The following is a 20,404-nucleotide window of genomic DNA, read 5'->3' on the forward strand; positions in this document are numbered from 1 at the left end:
TGAAGACAGCATCTCCTTCTACCTTTTGTTTTCATTTAGAAATTTTCTCTTCATTTTTTTCCTCCAACTCTGAGGTTCTACTGGGGGGTACCATTCTTATGTCCTACCTGCGCTTTCTCTCCAAGAATGGTTATATGACTCAGCCTCACCCAATCATGCTCTTTATCTGGTGTTCTAAAAATTGAAACTTCGGGAAGAGAGGTACTTTCTGTCTGCTGACAGCTTGGTAGATGTGAGCCCACAATTTGTCCGAAGCCATGGTTCCAAGTGTACAGAACATGACTTGGAGGTTCTGAAGAGTGACCCCTTCCAAGAGAGGCAGGGTTGAGAGCCTAATCTGGAATTTGAAGCATTCAGTTACTGGTTCCATTTATTCTTAAGGCCAGTCATAGACTTACCCTTTCGCAACTTGGGTTACACAATAACTTTCTCTTTTTGCCTAAGCTACTTCATTTTAGTTTTCGTCACTTCAATCAAAATATTCAGACAAATTCAGACATAAAACAAGAAAATAAATCCATAATCAAATGAAAGTGAACAAACATATATCTGCATCTATTAAAGATGCAAAAATTGTCTTTATTAACACAGTGTTATTGTTGTTTTTTTCTCTTAGCACCTTCTGTATGTAAAACATTTTACCAGTGAAGTAACTAGGACAAGGTCCTACTTCAGGCACTTACAGATTTATTCAGCCTACAGAGTCTGTGTCTACATTTACCAGTATACATACCCTCTTGCAGTCTGTTCTTACTGCAGTCCCCCTATGCTTATTTGACAAAGGCAAAACAGAAATGAGTTCAGAAAGTCTGATTTGTAAAATACAGAAACGGAAGAATCACAAAGGTTAATGGGAAGAATTTCAGGATATTCAGATCTCTAAGGGCAATGACCAGTCTCTCCCCAAAAATGTTCCTTTCCCTTTTCGGTCAAAATACTTGCTGGGAAGGACTATTGGTGTGGCCCTGTGGCAATTCTATTATTCTTAATAAGCCAAATGTTTCTTAGTTCCATCATAACTAAAGTAAAAAGAAGAAAGGAAAAGTAATTTGGAATAAATCACTTCAGGCCCACAGGCCAATTCACTTTGGATTCACTCAGGTGTGTTTATTTTAATAGCTGATCTGAAGGCATGTGAGATACCACAGCTTACCAGATTTTAAACAGAAAAGTACAGAACTTAAAACTAAGCACGCATGCAGCATGGAATAATAATCAAGTTAGGCTTCTTAAAATGCTAACTGCCAGAAAACCTGAAACCAATAGAGCAAAATTCACAGGACAACACAGGCTGAATATTCTGTTTCTCAGAGGGGCTTTTAAGAAGGCTCAAATTCTGAGGTAGCTCCCTAAAAAGCAGGGTCAATAATGGGTCTTATTTGACAACATGTGTTCTTCTCCCCAAGATATTCGGGTAGGTTTGTTCAAGACTTTTTTTTTTTTTTTTTTTTTTTTTTTAAGAAAAAGCAGATGTTGTCAGCAAAAGGCCAGAACAGCAGAAGAGTTTGTTCTCAGGGAAAGGGCTGAACTGTAACAGTGGGCAACGGTTGGAAAGTCACCAACCACGTTCTGGGCTCACACAGCAGAGACATGTTAACTAGGGTGCCCTGCACAGGCGGTTTGTGGATGAGAAATTTCCATGCCGCTTACCATGGGCTGAGGACAGCGCGCGATGAGGAGAGAGGCCAGTGGGCGGAATAGTGTGTGGGGAGGTAGGCATGTAAGAGGGTGAAAGGCTCGCGAGGATCTAGGGTGGGTCCAGGGAGAGGCGTGCTGACGCAGGGGGCTGGCTAGTTTGGCCCCGCGCCAAGCTGGGGTTTCTGGAGTGTGAATGTGCGTGGGGTGCACCCAGGGGCCTCGACGACTTCTCTTGCCAGTGTTATTTATAACAGATCTCAAGAGTGGAAAGCTCTAACTCGGTGCCCTGAGCGCTAAGTCTTCCGAACCTAGGCGGCGGATGCCCCGCCCCTCTGTTTCCCACCCTGCCTGGCCCCTCCCCTCTCCTTCCTAACTCCGCCCGGGCCCCGCCCCCGCCGCTTCCCACCGCCCTTCCCGTCGGCTCCTGGCTCCTGGCTCCTCCTGGGCTCGGCGGCGGTGGGAAGGCGCAGGCGCGGTTGGCGGCCGGCAGAGCGCAGAGTAGTGGCGCGGGGCGCGCGGTGAGTGCGGTGGCGGCGCGGGGCTCGCAGCCGGGGAATGTGGTTTGGGCGGGCGTCCGGGGAGGGTTCGGAGCGTGTGCGGGTGGCGGCCCGGGGAGACGTCGGCCCCATAAGGAGAAACCTACCAGACGTGCGGCAGCGGGGCTGGCCGCGCTGCCGGACAGTGTCCGGCCCCGGCCGCGTGGGGAGCTGAGTGCGTGGTGGCGGGAGCGGGAGAGGGTATGTGTGAGGAGAAATTGAAGGAAAGGGCTCCAGAGGCTGGAAGTCCGGACTCAGGCTTGGCAGAACCGGGAGCCTCGCCAAGGGCGCTGGAGGGTGTCCCAGCTTCAAGTTCAGTACCCCCGCTTGGTGCCCCTGAGCGGCGGGCGTCCCGGGCCTGTCCCTTCCCCCGCGCTGCCGTCTCGGAGTGCAGAGTTGCCAGGAACATTCCGCATCGCGGGGGGAGAGGATTTGGAGGCGGTGGGCTGTCGCCCCAAGCTTGTGCCAAGGAGGGCGTGGCATTCGTGTGACTTTCTTCACCCCGCCCCCGGGAATGTGTCCGTCTTCTGGTACATTGTGCTCGTGGACGTTTTAACAAAGGCTATGACTGTTTTCTAGGCAGTGGCTGGTAACAGCGGGGGCGGGTCGGTGGAGGGGGGGCGCACGAGGTCGCGATGCGGCCCTGGGGGAAGGGGGAGCGGGGGGGGCAGGCTTGGGGGGAGTGGAAGGAAGGGAACAACCCTCCTGGCTCAGCTTTTTCCTCCTTCCTGGTCCGCTGATTTTGATCAGTGGTAGAAACAGCCTCGAGAGGGATATGAGTGGAAATTAGTGTGTGTGTTCAGACTGGCTGCAGCCATTGGTTTTGTAATTGTGCTGTTGATGTATTTTCTAAGTGTCCCTTAAGGAGAATGGCGAAACTAATGGAATTTAAGAGGAAATAATTGAACGGAAGGATGAAGAGGTGGAGTGTCAAAACTTAGAGCTAAATTAATGCTTTGAGATAGTCATAGTATAAATTAAGCCAAACTTTGAAGGATGTGGAGGTGTGAAAGTCAGAGTAAGTGGAAGTTGGTTAGGGTGTGGTTGATTGTTTCAATCAAGAGTGGATTATTGTGTGTGTGTGTGTGTTAGTGAGTGAGTGTAGATGCTGCTAAGTTCTTCAGATTCACTTTAGAACCCTTAAAAATGATATTGGGGATATAAAACACTGGGGCAAATATTGTAATTTTAGATAAGGTTCTGAGGCTTTCATTTTCAAGCTTAGGATCTTTATGGAAAGTAGTATGTGTTCCCAAGCATAGATGTTGATATTTTTACTCATTTGTTTAACTTAATACAATAAAACAAACTGAACTTCTTCCTCCTCCACCCCTTTCCCTCGATTGTGAATCCTGTTTTATAAACATTTACTTTCAGATCTGAAGTGTGTTTAAAGGCTCAGTCCCCCTTCCAACCCCCAAATCATGAAGTGAGCATGATTTCTTCTTGTGTTATTGTCATTTTATTCTTTCTTTTACTGTTATTTTAAGTTAAATGCCACTAACAGTACCAGATTTGGGGAGGAAGGTGTTAGGGATACTTCCCTTTTCCAGTGGCTAATGAACTCCTATTCATCCCTTCAGACTCAGCCCAATTCACCACTTGGAAAAATTGCCAGATCCATCAGAATGAATTAGTCACCCCCCCCTTTCTGCTAAACTGATACTACTGGCCTTATTTCTCTCTTGCTACTGGAACTTCAGTCTTCTGTGTTATCCCAGTACCTAGGGCTGCTGGGTAGGTACTAAGTGCCTAATGAATACAGTTAGATGTTAATAAGTGCTGTTGGAAAGATAGTAATTCGTATCACATAAAGTTCATGGGGTAATGGAAGAAATTCAGAATGCTGAAATTATATTTAGTATTTGAACAACATTATTTGGAATATGGATAAGAAACAAGTATGGAAATATGTTCCCATGTATTAGTCTGTGGATTATCCTTCTAAAAGAGGTGCAAAAGCTTTGCGGATATAGACAAAATAGACATCAGAAAAACGCCAATTCTTTTAAAAGGTCAACTTCTGACACTGAAACAAGTGAAAAGTCAACATGAAACGAAGATTAATCATTTGTAGAAAGACACAAATAGGGTGCTGCTGGAATTTAGGAAATTTGTAAGTGGATTAAGCTGGCCAGATGGTATCTTAGGAAAGCTAATGTAACTAAAGAAGCTGTAACCTATTAGACCAATTAGAGAGACTAGTCAATTACATTATACGCCTCCTAAACTGTAAGGTGATTTGAGTATTTGGCTAATGAGTCTCTTCACTTTAGAGTGCCCTCAATAGGCTTGTCCTATTTCTGCCGGCCAGTTCTCTTAACTCCACCAGCATCACTGGCCTTCTAGTCACCTCTGGCTCATAACAGGGATTATCTTTCTCTTGCTCCTTACCACTCAAGCTCATCACCCCTACACCTAGCTTTCATCTGCTAGATGGATTTACCCATTGGAGAGAATACCGAGAGCAAATGTTTACTCAATTTATAAGTGAAGAAAATTGATACTTTAGTTTTAAAAATGAGTCAGGATTGACTACTTGGTTACTCCAGGCTTCTGTGCCTGCAAAGCAGAAAACCTATTCTGGCTCTTAGTAAACTTGTAAGGTTTCTTCCCTCACTTAATTTATCCCCTCTCCACCTATATGTAAAAGCTCTTTTTCTTCATGTCACTTTTTTAAAATATATGTAATATTAACCACTGTTCCTCCCAAAACACTCCAAGTTAGTGTCTGGTTTTTGTCAGTAAAACTTGGGAATCAGAGAGAATGAGTAGCCGCCATAAAACATTTTCTAAAAAAGTTCTACATCCTCTGTGGTCTGTAGATTCACTGAAAAAAAAAAAAAATTCCCAACTACTGTGATTAAGGCTTCCTACTTAAAACTTTCCTCACCTAGACTTCCTCCCTTATTTCTGGTTTTTCCTCTCATTCTTTGACCAGTCAACCTCAGTCACTTCCACTGAGTCTTCTTCTTAGGATTCTGTCCCAGACTCCTTTCCCACTCTTTGCAGGAGACAATAATATGGTGGTCAAGGGCGTGAAATTTGGAGGCAAGATGTTAAAAATCTTTCTCTAAGTGTCAGTTTCCTCATCTGTAAAAATGATAATTATAACACCTGATAAGTGAGATCAAGTGTATTAACAGCTTATCATAATATCTAGCACATACTAATTGCCCTAATAATGGTAGCTATCGTTATTTCTAATTGCCATTTCTTATGACAAGTACTATAATTTCACTAGCAGTTAACTTCAAAATATGGATATATTGACATCTACTCTGTTCGAGCTTCAGTCCTGTGATTGTAGATTCCTCCCATATTTCCAAAACAGGTGGCTTAGCACAGTGGTTCCCAAACATCAACATGCATAATAATCACAAGAATGCGTAGATTTCTGGGCCCCATCCCTAGAGTTTCTGATGTCTGGGATGGGGCCTGAGGAGTTTTCATTCCTTACAAGTTTGCAAATGATAGTGATGCTGCTGACCCTTGGATCACATTGAGAGGCACTGATCTAGATGGATTAAGACAAATTGGCAGGGAGGAAAGGAGACCAAAAAAAAAAAAAAAAAGACCAGAAAGTTATCGAAGAGAGGAGCGTTCTTAAAGCTGGTGGTATCAAATATCTTGTAAAGTTTGGAAAGGATAAAACTAAGAGAACACAGTTGGATTTGGTGACCAGGAGCCTTTTTGTTTGTCTTCCATGTGTGTCAGATACAGAGGGTTGATTTAATTATACTCCTCAGTTGGTGGAATATTATCATTATTACGACCAGAAAAAACATATGTCAGGTATTTGAGGTAATGGTTCTTAATCTGGGATGTGCATTAGACTCTGTTAGGGAGTTGTTTTCACCAGCATACTTACGTTTAGTGCCCTTCCCCCCCATGCAAACTCATCAAGTCAGAATTTCAGAGTATGGAACCTGGGCATGAAAAAATTCCAGGAGATTTTTATGTACACCCTGGTTAAGAACCACTTCTTTGAACAATGATGGTCAGGAAGTAGAAGCAGTGAAAATAAACCAAGTTTTTGGTAAATTGTTGATGAAGTGAGAAGGGAAGAAAAAAACTGGAGTTTGAGAATTTTAAGGGATCAAGAAAATAGGAATTCGTAAAAAGAGGTAGAAAGCCTGCTTGAGTGTTTGAAGGTGTAATGCTAAGGGAATATAATTGATGAAATAGAGAACTGGATCCAGAGGGCAGGAGGGAATAGAATTGGGCACCAAGAGAATAGAGGGGAAAAGAATGAGTGAAGAAAAATAAATCTAAAGGTAGAGAGGGGAGAAGTTGAAGGAACACTCCTTAAGGGAGGTTGTTTGCACACTACTGTTCAGTGGAACTTAAATAGTCCATGAACTCTGTGGATTTTTCAAGGTTAGTAGTGCTGGTCAATAAACTAGTCAGTTCAGCTACTCCAGCTACCTCTAATGGTTACACAGTTGTGTTTTTTCACGACTTTTCTCATTTAGAAGAATTTTTTGAAATTAAGTCTAGACATGCTGTGCTGTAATGCTGTTGCCCCAGCCCTTGCCATAAGATGACATATCATAAGTATTTATATGATTATTATTCAACAAATGTTTGTGTGCCTCTCAATTGCCAGGCATTGTTCTAAGAACTAAGGATACAGCAGTGAATAAAATATTTGTATTTTATTGGAAATTTCTGTCCTCAAGGAGCTCACATCCTATTTGAGGGAGGAAGATAATAAACAAAATAAATAAGTAAAATATAAGTGTGCATGTGCGCTCTGTGTGTGTGTGTGTGTGTATATACATACATGCATATGTATATGTGTGTATGTATGTAAAGTTATAAAGTGTTGCATTCTTTGGAGAAATACAAAGTAGGGAAAGTGAATAGTGGAACATCTATAGGTATTCACCAATAGGTGAATAGAGTCTGTTGGAGGGTGGTGATCAGGGAAGACTTTGCTGTCAGCAAAGACTTGTAAGAGATGAGAAAACCATTTATTTGGAGGAAGAGCTTTTCTGGGCACAGAGAACAGCAAGTATAGAGGTCCTGAGGTGGTACCTTTTTGAGACCTTTTTGCTAGGAATCACAAAACAGTCCTTGTGGTTAGAGCAGCATGAATGAGTGGGGATGAATAATAAGAAACAGGGTCAGATAAGTAAGAAGGTGTGTTGGAGGGTGGGAAGAGCATGTAGGGCTATTCAGCTCATTGTGAGAGGACACTGTAAGGTTACTGAGTGAGAAGGAAAGCCATGAAGCGTTTGAAGAGTGAAATGATGTGATCTGATTTCTTTTTTGCAAGGATCAATCTAAGTGCTTTGTGGAGAATAGATTGTAAGGGGAGCAAGAACAGAAGAGACCAATTCGAGGAGAGGTTGTGGTGGCTCGGACCAAGACACTATAATGCTGGAGGTATGATAAGTGATCAGATTTCCTGCTCACTTATTGGAAGTGGAATTGGAAGGGGAGTGTGACGAAGCATGAGAGTCAGGGATGATGCCAAGGATTTTGATCTGAACAACTAGAAGGATGGAGTAGCCATTTAGTGAGATATAGAAGATTGTTGGAGAAGAAAATTTGAGAGAAGGAAGACTAAGAATTCAGTACTAGGCACGCGGAGTCTGAGATGACTGTTTGATATCCAGGTGGAATTCAGGAGAGTGGCATGGGTGAACAGGAAGCTCTGGGAATGGAGCAAATCATTACAAGGAAAGAGAAGGGGTTACTCCTTTGCTTTAAAAACATTAGTGAACTGTTTTTTAGAGCATTTTAGGGTCACAGCAAAATTGAGCAGAAAATACAGAGTTCCCATATACCCCCAAACACACACGAACTCTTCCACTATGAACATCCTGCAACATAGTGGTACCTTTGTTATAAGCAGTGAACCTGCCTGACACATCATTATCCCCTAAAGTCCATAGTTTACGTTAGAGTTCACTCTTGGTGTTGTACATTGTGTGGGTTTGGATAAATGTTCAATGACATGCATCTACCATTGTAACATCATACAGAATAGTTTTGCTGCCCTAAAAATCCTCTGTGCTCTGCCTATTGATCCCTGGCAACCCTGGTCGTCTTACTGTTTCCATAGATTTACCTTTTCTAGAATGTCATATCGTTGGAATTCCACAGTGTGTGAACTTTTTACATTGGCTTCTTTCATGTAGCAATATGCGTTACTTTTCATCCATGTCTTTTCATGGCTTGGTAGCTCATTTCTTTTCAGTGCTGAATAATATTCAATTTTTCTGGATATATCACAATTTATTTATCTGTTAACTTACTGAAGGACATCTTGGTTGCTTCCATGTTTTGGCAATTGTGAATAAAGCTGCTGTAAACATCTATGTGTAGGTTTTTTTGTGGACACAATTGCTGGATCATATGATAAGAGTATGTTTAACTTTGTAAGAAACTGCCAGTTTGTATTCCAAAGAGGCTGTACCATTCTGCATCTCCACCTACAGTGGATGAGAATTCCTGTTGCTCCACATCTTCACTAGCATTTGGTTTTGTCAGTGTTTTGGATTTTGGTCATTCAAATAGGTGTGTAGTAATATCTCATTGCTTTAATTTGGAATTCACCAATGATATAGGATATTAAACATCTTTTCATATGCTTACTTGCTATCTGTATATTTTCTTTCTTGAGGTGTCTGTTCAGATCTCTTGCCCATTTTTTAAATCAGGTTGTTAATTTTCTTATTGAGTTTTAAGAGTTTTTTGGTATACTTTGGATAACACTCCTTTATCAGATGTCTATTTTGCAAGTATTTCCTCTCAGACTGTGGCTTGTCTTCTCATCCTTTTAACATTGTCTTTCACAGAGCAGAAGTTTTTAATTTTAATGAAATCCAGCTTATCAATTTATTTCTTCCACAGATCATGCCTTTAGTGTTGTATCTAAAAGTCATTGCCATATCCAAGGCCAATTAGGTTTTCTCCTATGTTATCTTCCAGGAGTTTTATAGTTTTGTATTTTACATTTGGTCTTTGATCCATTTTGAGTTAAATTTTGTGAAGGGTGTAAACTCTGTGTCTAGATTCATTTTTTTTCTTTGTAGGTGGATGTTCAGTTGTTATAGCACCATTTGGTGAAAAGACTATCTTTGCCCCGTTATGTTGCCTTTGCTCCTTTGTTAACAATCAGTTGACTATATTTATTTGGGTCTTTTTTCTGGACTCTCTGTTTTATTTCATTGATCTATTTGTGTTCTTTCTCAATACCACACTCTCTTGATTACTGTACCTTTATTGTAATTCTGTAAATGGGGTCGAGTCAGTCTTCTGACTTTGTTCTTCTCCTTCAGTATTGAGTTGACTCTTTTAGGTCTTTTGCCTCTCCATATAAATTTTGGAATAAGTTTGTTGATATCCACAAAATAACTTGCTAGATTTTGACGGAGATTGTGTTGAATCTATTGATCAACTTGGGAAAAACTGACATCTTGACACTATTGAGTCTTTCTGTCCATGAACATGGAATAATTCTCCATTTATTTAGTTCTTTGATATCTTTTGTCACAGTTATGAGGAATTTTCCTCATATAGATTTTGTACAAATTTTTTAGATTTACACCTAAGTAATTCATTTTAGGGGGGGAGTGCTAATGTAAATGGTAATATATTTTTAATTTCAAATTCCACTTATTTATTGCTGGTATATAGGAAATTGATTAACTTTTGCATATTAATGTTGTATCTTGTAACATTTCTGTCATTGCTTATTAGTTCCAGGAGGTTTTTTGTTGTTGCTGTTGTTGATTCTTTTGGATTTTCTACATTGATGATAATGCCATCTGTGAACATTTGATTTCTTACTTACCAGTCTGTATAACTTGGAAAGGAGTGGTGAAAGGGGACATTATTTCTTTCTTCCTTATCTTAGTTGGAAAGCTTTGAGTTCCTCCTTATTAAGTATGATGTTAGCTGTAGGTTGTTTGTAGATATCCTTAACACATTGAGGAAGTTCCCCTCTATTCTTAATTTTCTGAGAGTTCTTAATCATGAATAGGTGTTGGATTTTGTCAAGTCCTTTTTCTGCATCTACTGATAAGATCATGTTATTTTTCTTCTTTAGCCTATTGATGTGATGGATTACATTAATTGATTTTCAAATGTTGAAACAGCCTTGCATACATGGGATAAATCTCTCTTGGTTATGGTGTGTAATCTTTTTTATACATTGTTGCATTTGATTTGCTAATCTTTTCTTGAGGATTTTTGCATGTATGTTCATGAGAGATACTAGTCTGTAGTTTTCTTTTCCTGTAATGTCTTTGGTTTTGGTATTAGGGTAATTCTGGCTTCATGAGTTAGGAAGTATTCCCTTGGTTTGGTTTCTATCTTCTGGAAGAGACTGTAGAAAATTGGTATAATTTCTCCTTAGGGGTTTGATAGAATTCTCAAGTGAGCCCATCTGGGCCTGTTGCTTTCTGTTTTGGAAGATTATTAATTTTTGATTTAATTTCTTTAATATATATAGGCCTCTTCATACTGTCTATTCTTGTGTAAGTTTTGGCAGATTGACTCTTTCAGAGAAGTGGTTTGTTTAATCTAGCTTATAAAATTTGTGGGCATGGATTTGTTCATAATAATCTTTTACTAACCTTTTAATGTCTCCATGCGATCTGTTGTGATGTCTTTTATTTCATTTCTCATATTGTAATTCGTCTTTTTTTTTCTTAGCTTGGCTAGAAGTTTACCAATTTTAAAGATCTTTTCAAAGAATCAGGTTTAGGTTTTACTTTCTCTGTTGATTTCTTGTTATCTGCTCTAATTTTTATTATTTCTCTTCTTTTGCTTACTTTGAATTTAATTTGCTCTTTTCTGGCTTCCTAAGGTGGAACCTTAGATTGTTAATTTTAGATCTTCTTTTTTAATATATGCATTCAATGCTATAAATTTCCCTCTAAGCACCGCTTTCACTGCATTCCATAGTGTCTGGTAAGTTGCATTTTCATTTTCATTTAGTTCAAAATATTTTAAAATTTATTTTGAGAGTTCTTCATTGACCCATGTGGTGTTTAGAAGTGAGTTGTTTAATCAGCATATATTTTGGGATTTTGCAGTTATCTTACTGTTAACTGATTTCTAGTGTAATTCCATTGTGGTCTGAGAGCAGACATTGTATGATTTCTATTCTTTTAAATTTGTTAAGGTTGTGTTTTATGTTCCAGAATGTGGTTTATTTTGGTGCATATTCCATCAAGCTAGAGAAAATTGTGAATTCTGCTGTTGTTGGATGAAGTAGTCTTTAGATACCAATTATATCCAATTGATTGATGGTGCTGTAGGGTTTGACTATGTACTTACTGAATTTCTGCCTGCTGGGTCTGTCCATTTCTGTTAGAGGAGTGTTAAAGTCTGCAACTATAATAGGGGATTCATCTACTTTTCCTTGCAGTTCTGTCAGGTTTTGCCAAATATATTTTAACACTTTGTTGTTATGTGCATGCACATTGAGGATTGTTACGTCTTCTTGGAGGATCGACCCCTTTATCATTATGTTATGGTATTATCCTCTTAGCTCTGACAACTTTCCTTGCCCTGAAGTAGCTCTGTCTGAAATTGATGCAGCTGCTTCTCCTTTCTTTTGATTAATTAATAGCATGGTGTATCTTTCTCTGTCTTTACTTTTCATCTATATGTGTCTTTATATTTAAAATGCGTTTCTGAATATTTGCAGCAACGTGGATGGACCTAGAGATTGTCATACTGAGTGAAGTAAGTCAGACAGAGAAAGAGAAACATCGTATGATACCACATATATGTGGAATCTAAAAAGAAATGATACAAATGAACTTATTTACAAAACAGAAACAGACTCACAGACTTAGAGAAAGAACATATGGTTCCCCGGGGGGAAGAGTGGGGGGAAGGGTTAGTTAGGGAGTTTGGGATTGACAGGTACACACTGCTATCTTTAAAGTAGATAATCAACAAGGACCTTCTGTATAGCACAGGGAACTCTGCTCAATGTTATGTGGCAGCCTGGATGGGAGGGGAGTTTGGGGGAGAATGGATACATGCATATGTATGGCTGAGTTGCTTTGCTGTGCACCTCAGACTATCACAACATTGTTAATCAGCTATACTCCAATATAAAGTAAAAAGTTAAAAAAAATAATAAAATGAGTTTCTTGTAGACCAGCGGTCCCCAACCTTTTTGGTATCAGGGACCGGTTTCGTGGAAGACAATTTTTCCACGGACAGGGGTGGGAGGAGGATGACGGTTCAGGTGGTAATGCGAGTGACGGGGAGCGGCAGATGCAGCTTCGCTCACTTGCCCACCACTCACCTCCTGCTGTGCGGCCTGGTTCCTAACAGGCCACAGACTGGTTCCGGTCTGCGGCCTGGGAGTTGGGGACCCCTGTTGTAGACAACATATATTTGGGTTTTGTTTTTTTCATCCTCTTTGACAATCTGTCTTTTCATTGGTGTATTTAGATCTTTGACATTTTAAAGGGATTATTGATATAGTTGGATTAATAACTACCATATTTGTTACTGTTTTCTATTTGTTGCCCTTGTTCTTTGTTCCTGTTTTTGTCTTTCATACTTTTTCTGCCTTTTTGTGGTTTTGAGTACTTTATATGATTCCATTTTCTCTCATTAGTGTATCAGTTATGCTTTTTTAAAAAACTTTTAATGGTTGCCCTAGCATTTGCTAAATATACATTTCCAACTAATCCAATTCCACTTTCAAATAATACTGTATCACTTCGTGGGTAATACAAGTACTGAATAATAAAAAAATATTCCAAATTCCTCCCTCCTATTCCTTGTATGATTGTTATCATTCATTTCACTTATACAAAAGCATATTACATATATAAGCATTCATAATTGAATACATTGTTGCTATTATTTTAACAAATTGTTATCTTTTAGATCATTTAAGAATAAGAAAAATCAAAGTTTTTATATTACGTTTAGTTATTCATTTTTTGATGCTCTTCCTTTCTTTATGTAGATCCTTATTTCTGACATATTATTTTCCTTCTCTCTGAAGAACTTCTTTTAACATATCTTGTCAGGCAGATCTACTGCCTAAAAGTTTCCTCAGTTTTTGTTTGTCTGAGAAAGTCTTTATTTCTCCTTCCCTTTTGAAAGATAATTTCTCAGAGTACAAAATTCTGAATTGGTGGATTTTTTAAATCGCAACACTGTAAATACGTCTCTTCACTCCCTTCTTGCTTGCTTGGTTTCTGAGGGAAAGTCAGATGTACAGTTAAGCCTTGCACAATGTGGGGATTAATCCAAGTGAGTATAACTTACAGTCATCCCTCTGCATCTGCATCCTCTGCATCTGCAAAATCAACCAACCATGGGCTGTGTAGTACTTCAGTATTTACTATTGAAAAATATCTGCATATAAGTGAGCCCGGGCAGTTCAAACCCAGGTTGTTCAAGGATCAACTTACCTTTGTTCCTCTATAGGTAAGTTTTTTTTCTCCCCCTTCAGCTTTTTTCCAGATTTTTTTGTCTTTGGTTTTCTGCAATTTGAATATAACATGCCTAGACATAGCTTTTTTTTGTTTCTTTTTGTTTTTTTTTAACTTTTTGTTTTTGGTTTTTTAAATTAATTAATTTGTTTATTTTTTGGCTGCGTTGGGTCTTTGTTGCTGCACATGGGCTTTCTCTAGTTGCAGCAAGTGGGGGCTACTCTTCGTTGCTGTGCGTGGGCTTCTCATTGCAGTGGCTCCTCTTGTTGCGGAGCATGGGCTGTAGGCACGCGGGCTCAGTAGTTGTGGCTCGCAGGCTCTAGAGCGCAGGCTCAGTAGCTGTGACGCACGGGCTTAGTTGCTCCGCAGCATGTGGGATCTTCCTGGACCAGGGCTCGAACCCATGTACCCTGCATTGGCAGGCGGATTCTTAACCACTGTGCCACCAGGGAAGCCCTGTTTCTTTGTTTTGTTTTGTTTTTAAGCATTTATCCTGCTTGGTGTTCTCTGAGCTTCCTGGATCTGTGGTTTGGTATCTGACACTTATTGGGGAAATTCTCACTCACTATTGCTTCAGATATTGCTTCTGTTCTTTTCTCTGTTTCCTCTTTCTGGTATTCTCATTACACATATGTTACATCTTTTGTAGTTGTCTCAGAGTTCTTGGATATTCTTTTCAGTTTTGGTAAGTTTTTATTGTCATATTTTCAAGCTTAGAGATTCTTTACTCAGCTGTGTCCATTCTACTAATGAGCCCATCAAAGGCATTCTTTATTTCAGTTACAGCATTTTTGATTGGTAGCATTTCTTTTTGATACTTTCTTAGAATGTCCATCTCTCTGCTTACATTATCCATCTTTTCTTGCATGTTGTTTACTTTTTCCATTAAAGCCTATAGCATGTTATTCTTAGTATTTTAAAATTCCTGGTCTGATAATTCCAACATTCCTGCCATATCTGACTCTGGTTTTGTTTTGATTTTTCTCCCTTTTCACAGGGTTTAGAAGACAGCCTCTTGGTATTGCAATACCTTTCCTACAATGGCAAAGTGATTGGGTTATCCTGAAAACCTTGAAATAATAATGTCAGTGCAAGTTGACTTTTAGAGTCTCTTAAAGAAATGGCTTTATACAACGTATGTCAAACTTTTATTTAGCATTTATTGAACACCTTTGCTGTGAAAGGGGTATGCTTTACCCTTTGTAAAGCAGAAACATAAATATTTCTCAAGAATGTTATTGAGCATAATGAAGTGAGAGTCGAATAAAGTTCCACAAGGCAGAGATAATCAGAGCTCTTAAAAATGCTCAGTGGTTGCTTTGCTTTCTCTATTATTGTATGGAAATAGCTAGTATACTTCTTTTCAAGCTCATTCACATACTTATGATGAATTTTTGATAGCATTCATTATCTTCTTGAAAGTCTTGGCAGTTAAATGGGCCAGAATTTAAATAACAATTTGAGCTTCTTAGGTACGTTTTTTTCAGTGCCTCAGAATTTAGAATCTAGGATTTCTTTAGGAAAATGTATTCTATTTTATATTCCTGCCTTGGAATAAGTTCCTTGCATTCTGTTTTTTCCCTCCTTTGTGTCTTAGAAGATATGTGTTATTTCCTGGAATCCTAGGTAACCAAACTCCTCCTTTTTGAGTGACAAAACCTTGTTACTCAAAGCACTGTATGTTCTGTGTATGTGCTCCAGTCTGGCTCTAGAGAGCCTGTTCTTTGTGGTTTGGTTTCTAATGTTATGCATTACCATTTTGTAAACAACAAAAAAAAGTCCATATGACTAACTTGCCACAGTAATCCTCTCTGACACGTTTGCTTCAGGGAGAAAGCTGGCAAAGTTAGAAACACATGCCTAGTTTAAAATTTGCTGTCACTGCAGAAAAAAAGTTAATGGAATATAGTCCTAGTTTTTTCCTCTGTGTTAGTATTACTCATGGGACCAGAATAATGATTTTGGCAAGAGTATATTTACTTTCCTGTGTAATTTTATCATACTTCAGTATCTCACTCATATTTTCCCTAGGATTTATCAAGAAAACATTGTTATATAGAGGAGTAAAAATAAAATTCTTTCTTTAGGCTCATAAGCAGTTAGTCTGAAAATACAAATGTTTCTGTTGCATTAATATGAACTATACAAAATTTAGTGTTCCTTGTATTTTAAAGTTCCTTTAACTTAAAATGCAAATGGTAGACATTAATATTTATTATTAGCATCTTCTTTATATTTCATTCTCTCAACTCTGAATGTTCACGTAGTTTACAGAATTGACCTTTGCAAAGTTTTCAATAGTCCATCCCCACTCTGTTGTCCTTGTTCAGGGTTCATTACTTCTTTCCTAACACTGTAATCATATCCTTTTTACTAGTCTCCTCAGTCATTTCTTACCAGTGCTTAACACAGATCTGCCCATCCACAGATACTGAAAGCCTCCCGCCTACAGGTACCACCCTTCACAGTGCTTCTAGAAAGCCCCACCCACCCCTAAAGACTGACTTCTTTCCTTTCTTAAAAGGTTGTATATGCCTAACCTTTCTGAGTTGGCTTCTGCTTTTTCTGTCTGAATTCCTCATTTGCATTTCAGTTCTTAACTAATGAACTGGTGCTAGTTCTCTGCCAGAATCTCAGCCTCATTAGCCAGGGGTCAGACCATCTCTGTTGTCTTTGACTACTTGGTCTCTGCCTGGTTAGGGTTGGGAATCAGGATTCTGAACACCCCGCGACTCCTTGCCACTAGAGTGGGTGGCCTCTAGTGTACTTCATCGGGGCTGATAAGAGGAAGAAGATAATCAGGGCCTTCAGAAGACCAGGAAGGGCACTGGGGTAAATCCTGCTTAGAATGGGATTTTGTTTTTTCCTCTGGGACCCAAACACACTCTTAGCAACCCTGTCCTTCACAGGAGTATAGTGAGTTCATTATTCAGAAGGTTGCCCACATTATTTTTTCTTCTCATCTCTCAAGCAACTCCTGACCGCACAGATTATCTTCCTTAATAATGATAATAACAGCAATGACAACCCCTCTGTGTTGTACCAGACATTTTACTTTTATTATTTTTGTTGCCTTGTAGGGGATATGACATTTACCCCCACTATATACTGAGGACACTGCAGTTCAGAGACGTTAAGAGCTCAAGGTCACTTTGGGGTATGTGGTAGAGCTGGAATTCCAGTCCAGCTCTCTGACACTAAATCTTGGAGCTTTTTTCAGGAGGCCCCAGTGCATGAAGCATGCTTTTGGGCTGCCTCTTTCCATTCTCAGCTTTATACAGTAAAACTCTTGTGTTCAGGAAGAGAAAATAATATATTGAACACTTACTATGCATGCATTTCAAGCATCAAACATTATGGTCTAGCAAGCATTAGGTGCTTAATGATTGTTGAATGAATTGTTGAATGAATGAATGAGAGGATACTATGTAAATTTGTTAGAAAGGGTAATCTCTTTGTGCTTAACACAGTGGCAGGCATGCAGTAGGTGCTCAAAAGTATTTGAATTAATGAGATTATTCATTCAAATATTGTTGAATTAATGAGATTATCCAGTGCACCCTTCTATTAAAACATGATGATGAATGTAAGTATTTGAGTGATAGATCTAGTCTTCTGGTGAAGAAAAGATGGGTTTTAATGGATGTTTTTTTCCTTTGTATCCCTCAAAGAGTAGTTGATATCCTATGATGAGCTCCACTTCCAGTAGAAGGCTTCATTTACCTACTTCATCTTACTCAACCTCTCACTTATTCACTCCTTAAAACTCCTTCCTTGACTTTGGCCCTTGCCCTTGGATAATGCCATTAATTCTCATAACCAGCTACATTCTGCACACTGACAATTACCACAGCTATATCAGAATTTTTTAGGCAGAATTTTTCCTTGACGATCCAGGGTCATGTAAATGACAGTCTACCTTAAACTAAAATGTCTTAGAACTTTCCCCCCATGCCCACTACCCCGTGTATATATCTGCTGCTTCTCCTTTGTGTCTCATATTGTTAAAGGGGAGGAAGCTCTGTGTTCAGGACAGAGACCTCTGGGTAAGAAGCAGCCTCAGTATAATCACGAATGTGACCACATGGGGTTCCCTTAGCCACTGCTTTGGAGAAATCAGTCTTGACCTAGAGTTAAGACCCCCTAACTTAAGGGGCTAACAGTGGTCTACATCACCCCCTCCACACAAGTTTTGTCTTTTGGTACTTTTCTGTGCCACTGACCTTCTATTCCTCCTTGCCGATGCAAGCAGGGATGACAGGAGAGTGAGGCCTCTTTCTCATTACATTCCTTTCTCAAGCATGATGTGTGAGAGAATGTACTCTGATTATCACATCCACAGAACTCTCTCAAGGTTTGTGTAGATTTTTCCCCCATTGTCTGTTTCTTTCCTGGCTGGATAATAGACCATAAGTTGTTTTGTGAGTTATTTTTCCTGTTACTTGCAGTCCTCACAGGAGGCCTGCCCAGTGACACGGTGCGGTTAACTCTTACCTATTTCTCTGGGCCTATTCATGGTTTCCCCTTCTTGTGCTAGAGTCACTGGACTTCAGCTGATAGTGTTATGTTTTTTCCTGTTACATTACTACAATGGCATGTGGTTTTGCTTCTCTTTTTTCCTTCATCACATTTGTGTGGGACCCATTTGTCTAAAACTGTATATGAAATGTCTTCAAACAGCTTTAATCAATTCAGACGCTGTCTGTGTATAATGTTGGCAAAGAAATCTTAAGCATTTCCTTCCTACATTTAGTCATATTAAAGAGAAATTTATAAGGAGTATTTTATTCTTTATATTACAAAATATTTACTATAAGATGACCAAAAGTTAATGCACATCTAGCCTCCACTTTGGCATAGGTAAATCTTAGTTGCTATGTGACCATCTACTGTCTGTCTGTCCATATCTGTATTTGAAGAAACGTAATTCACACTCATTTTGTTGAAGTGAGAGAGTGGTAGTGTATATGTGGACATATATACACTACCAAATGTAAAATAGGTAGCTAGTGGGAAGCAGCCGCATAGCACAGGGAGATCAGGTGCTTTATGTCCACCTAGAGCGGTGGGATAGGGAGGGTGGGAGGGAGACGCAAGAGGGAAGAGATATGGGGATATGTGTATACGTATAACTGATTCACTTTGTTATAAAGCAGAAACTAACACACCATTGTAAAGCAATTATACGCCAATAAAAACGTTAAAAAAAAGGTTAAATGTAGTGTTAGATTGTCTGGTGAGAGGTGAAAGTTGTTTGATGTTATTATCATTTTTATAGTATATGTTATTTCACTGTAAGATGAAAATTTGTCAGTAAGCGGTTGGGACACAAACATAATTAAATACCTTTGTTTTCTACATTTTTTGAAAAAATGAGAATATTAAATAATTTGTTAGTTGTTTCATACAGTGTGTGATCACTGATCACAATCAATATTTTTAAGCTACCTATAATGATTAAGTTCACTGTTTATTTTAAGGGTATATAACCGTAGTGTTCATTTTCTAAACTTACTAGAGAGAGAGCTCTCTTAGAAAAACTGTGCATCAGTGTTTGTTTTGATTTTGGTTCACCGCTTAGCATCTTATCTTGTCTTTAATCAACATAAAGCTTGTCTAATTCATTGGCTCAAAAAAAAAAAAAACCTCATTTTGTTGTAGGTTCCCCAGCTAGCCAGGACTAAGGCAGACTGTCTCAGAGAGCTCTGAGATGGGTTTGTTTACAGCCTAAGGTTCTAACGCTGTCTGGTGTAGATGTTGCTGATTATAGTGCGCTGGTTGTTTTAGAACCACAGCCTTTGATCTGACCTTATTCTGTTTGACCAGAAGTAGCAGCATTAATTCCACAGAGTATTACAAGACCCTGAGAGTATCCTTCTGTAGGACCAAGAGTGAGTGGTTAGGGAAGTCATATAGCTGGTACACAGCTTCCTTCATTGTACCCTACACATATCTCCCACAAATAGGCCCCCTGCTTCAAGGGTGCTTGTATTTGGAGTGGTTAATTCCATTAGCCTGTATGGGTAGGTGACAGAGGATATTCTGTTAAAAACTTCACACTTACTGTCCTCCTCCATGACTTTCTTTCAGTTAATTCAGGGCCCAGCTGAAATGCTCAGTATCACCTCTTAGTGAGTGCTTCAGAAATCTTGGCATTGAATATCACTCTAGTAGAAGCACATAAAATCAGCATATTGTAGAAAAGCTTCTCTGTGCAGCACCCTGCCCACCTTGCACGTCTTCATTCAGGCCACGTGGGCAGTGCTTCACCACAGTCTGACTCAAGTCTTGGCGAAATGCCCTGTGGCTCCTCCCGGAGCAAGGGGAGATCAGCGGCTTGGTGAGGAGCTGTCACTGGGTGGTTTCTCTTGACGTACCTTGTGGGAAACTGTCCTAAGTCCATTTCTCATCCGTCTCCTCGTTCAGCTGAGTGCAGGGGTCTCCACCTTGTACCTTGTACCCTTCAGGTGTCTCTGTAAGTCTGCAAAACTGCTTGGATTTAGTTTAGAGGTGGCTCCTTGACAGCAGCGTGACACATCGCTTGAATATCTGTCATCTGGCCCTTCCTGTTTGATGTCAGCATGTGGGATTAAGGGCTTGGTACACTGACACCGTGCTGATTTTGCTTTTGCTGTGTGTTTAAGTAATAAATTGTCTGAATCCATTTGAGCTCATTGTCTCCTTACCAGACTAATCTGTGGAAGTGTGGCAAGCCAACCTAATAGCTGTACTAGTAATACTTGTGGCCCTGTGAGCCACTGAGTTGCTGCTTTGGGAATGTTTGACTGTGTGACGCAGTGG

General features: G+C 39.6%; 1 protein-coding gene across 1 annotated transcript in view; it reads left to right on the plus strand.

Annotated features, from left to right (window-relative positions):
* The first annotated feature begins 2,060 nt into the window (after positions 1-2,060).
* PRRG1 (proline rich and Gla domain 1) overlaps positions 2,061-20,404 on the plus strand; it is a 142,898-nt gene continuing 124,554 nt past the window's right edge. Inside the window, exon 1 of the mRNA XM_059911288.1 lies at positions 2,061-2,156. The gene's annotated coding sequence lies outside the window, so the exon portion shown is untranslated. The remainder of the gene's footprint in view (positions 2,157-20,404) is intronic.

The sequence above is a fragment of the Balaenoptera ricei genome, chromosome X (assembly GCF_028023285.1).
Source record: "Balaenoptera ricei isolate mBalRic1 chromosome X, mBalRic1.hap2, whole genome shotgun sequence".
Lineage (NCBI taxonomy): Eukaryota > Metazoa > Chordata > Mammalia > Artiodactyla > Balaenopteridae > Balaenoptera > Balaenoptera ricei.